The 3344-nt window shown below is 40.8% G+C and overlaps 1 protein-coding gene across 3 annotated transcripts in view; it reads left to right on the top strand.

Moving 5' to 3' along the window:
* bcas3 (BCAS3 microtubule associated cell migration factor) overlaps window positions 1–3344 on the top strand; it is a 232095-nt gene that overhangs the window by 11584 nt on the left and 217167 nt on the right. The window lies entirely within an intron of this gene.

The following is a 3344-nucleotide window of genomic DNA, read 5'->3' as shown; positions in this document are numbered from 1 at the left end:
TATATATATATATATTAAAAACTTTTCTTCTAAAATGAGCATTTTTCTCAGGCTCCTATGGCAAAGAACCTATACCTTTAGGAGCGTCAGAAATAGCGGTTTCCCCGGTAACGGCTGTAAAACAGCGCTGTGCTCATAAACGCTGCTTTATCAGACATTATAGGAAAGATTAAATGAAAATGACATCAAAACTTTTCTAAAGACAGTCAGTGCCCTTCAAAGATACATTCATATAAAAACACCCGCGCTGCGTTTTGACTTTGAAACATGCAGAGCTCATGTTTATTCAAGTTTAAGTTTTTTATTCATGTTTATATAGTCAATGCATTTTGGAAAATCTATTTGTGGCGGTCAGTGTTGATATTGTGGCGGGCCGCCACAAATAAATCAATGTATGGGAAACACTGTATTATTAATTAGTTGTTGCAACTATTGCATTTAGCTGTTATTGTGAAGGTGTAGGCTGTGAAATAATTTTGTAGAGTGTAGACTTTTGGTCAGCTGTGTATTTTTATTTTTTATTTGAGAAAGGCCAGTTGAGGTTGAATGCAGGTCAGAGGCATTTAAGATCTTTGCATTTTTCCCCAAGTGAAGTTTTATGTCTATAATAGGCTTGTATCCATCTCCTGGCATGCACAACACGAGTGGAGACATGTAAAACTCTTCATGAGGTGAAACCTATGTGCTAATGCAATGTTCCGTCGTTGTCCGGTTTATGGCGTTTTCCCGTTTTAACGTGTGGTGGAGTCCAAGCCACATCCCTCAGTGTGTGCACCATTTAGATATTATAAGGTACAAATCAGTACATTTGAAAACCTGTAATTTGTTATACATAATAACCTGCATCAAAGGTCTGATGGGGCCAGGGAGTGGTCTGGAGAGAGACGGCCAAACCCTGCTGACTGACTGACCGACCCGGTCGGCTCCAGAAGGCCAGACCTGCAACCTTGGACCCCTAACAGAGTCGAACTGCAATCTGTGAGAAATATGCCCCCTTAGGGAGTGAGAGGGAGCAGGGCGCATCAGTTATTGGCTCCTCTCCTCCCCTCGGCTACGTCTGCCACCTCTTAAAATGAACTACTCTGCTGCTGCTGCAAATCTTAACTCAATATTTCCTCCTGAGGAAATAGAATAAGGAAGTCTGTCTTCAGCACACTTTGATGGAGACCACCATCCCAGCCGTTCCAAGACTAGAGCTTTGCTCTGCTGACGCTTATGCAGCCAAACGCGCCGTGTCCGCCCTGACATGGAGACAGACTCTGACGGTTTGGCTTTGTACTCCTGCAACGGTTGGTCTAATGCTGAAAACATGCCTCGTGTTGAAAACCATAACCCTCTCCCTCCGGGTGAATGGTGTTGCTGCTGCTGCGTTCCAGTAGAAGTGTTTGGTAAATAGCCTAGCTCTGTATTTTTTAGCTGCACTGTGCTCGGTTCTTTCCCCTTTACTGAAATAGTTCATAAACTTACCAAAGTCCTCACACGATTTTTAGTATATAATCATTTTGAAATAACAGCTTTTGTCAACCACCAGTGTGGATGCTGTCTTGACACTCAAATGGAAAACAGATTGCAGTCTTGGCCGATACAGCACTGCTGGTTTAGAAGTTGGTTCACTCAGCTTTAGGCTTAGATTACAAGATTTGCAAATTAAAGGAAAACCAGAAAGAGGAAAAAGCATGTGTGCTAAATCCTTCGTTGCAGAACTCCAGCCAGACACATCTGGTCTCTTCAAATATAGAATTTGGAGGACATCTGCTTCACTTACATAAATGCTTAAATGTCTAAATTAGTTTAAAAAACTGACTGGGAGGGTGTTGATTTTTTTTTTTTTTTTTTTTTTTTTTTTTTTTTTTTTGCAATCCTCTAATGCAATCCTCTGTCATTGTGGAGATTACAGCTGGACCGCTGTCAGGGACTACAGCACGTGGAGGTTCAGAAGAAGGTCCAGTCTTCACAGGCGTAGAGCCATGATTTTTGACTCCACAGCGGCCACACTGTGCCTGGCTCTGGGACGGTAGCAAAGATCCAGTGAGGCTCTGAAGAGCAGAGCCTCATCCCACTGTCCCCCAGTGTTATCAATGAGATCTGTTTTTACTTTTTCCTTTAACCATGGCCCTAATTGTCCTTACCTGAAGCTGTATGCAAAGTCCTGCTGGCACCCACTGCCTGCTTATTAATTACACAATAGCTGGGAGGAGCGGAACCCTGTTTTGTCCAGTGACTATTTTTAAAGTGACTTAGCTAAAGCCTACTGTGCTATTAAGCTGTGCTTTTCATTGCATTTTTATTGAGATGTGAGAAATCCCTCTTAAGTGTATTAAATTGATAAATCTCTGTGCATTTGTATTAGACATAGGATTATGGGAGGATTGGGAAGTGATGCTTTTAGAGCCCATGAGCTTGTTACTCTCTTGCCATCACACCCGGAACAGTGAGATCTCTTGGCTCAGATGGTGTGATCATGCAGAGATCAGTGGAGGTGAATAGGAGAGAAGTCAGCTTGTGGTAGGGCGAAAACAGTACATTTAAAGGGATAGTTCACCCCAAAATTCAAACTGCCGCGTTTCATCTTATAAATTAGATGATTTATAGTTTCTAATATTAAAGGAATAGTTTGCCCAAAAATGAAAAATTTACTGGAACTTTGCTCACCCTCAGGCCATCCAAGATGTAGATGGATTTATTTCTTCATTAGAACTGATTTGGAGAAATTTAGCATTGCATCACTTGCTCACATGTGGATCCTCTGCAGTGAATGGGTGCCATCAGAATGAGAGTCCAAACAGCTCATAAAAACATCACGAAAATCCACAAGTAATCCACACGACTCCAATCCATCAGTTAACATGTTGTAAAGTGAAAAGCTGCATGTTTGTAAGAAACAAACCCATCATTAAGGTGTGTTAACTTTAAAGGGGTCATATGATGCGATTTCATTTTTTATGACTTTTTCACCTGAGAAAGCAGTGTGGAAAGAGGACTCATATTTTAGCTGGAAGTTTAAAACGTTAAAATGTCTTAAAGATTTGTTTAATACAAACAACTTTTAGCTTCACAAGACATGGACTGGAGTTGTGTTGTGGATTATTGTGATGTTTTTATCAGCTGTTTGGACTCTTATTCTGACGGCACCCATTCACTGCAGAGAATGCATTGGTGAGCAAGTGATGTAATGCTAAATTTCTCCAAATGTGTTCTAATATAGAAACAAACTAATCTACATCTTAGATGGCCTGAGGGGGAGTAAATGTTTAGCAAATTTTCATTTTGGAAGAATTATTCTTTAAGTGGCTAAAATTAGCTCCTTTGCCGTTTATTGTTTGTGTGTACACTCCACTCCCTGA

Source organism: Sinocyclocheilus rhinocerous, unplaced genomic scaffold (genome assembly GCF_001515625.1).
Source record: "Sinocyclocheilus rhinocerous isolate Xijiao unplaced genomic scaffold, SAMN03320098_v1.1 scaffold166, whole genome shotgun sequence".
In the NCBI taxonomy this organism is placed as follows: Eukaryota; Metazoa; Chordata; class Actinopteri; order Cypriniformes; family Cyprinidae; genus Sinocyclocheilus; species Sinocyclocheilus rhinocerous.
Note: the sequence above shows the minus strand (reverse complement) of the source record. Positions and strands in the feature narration are given on the sequence as shown.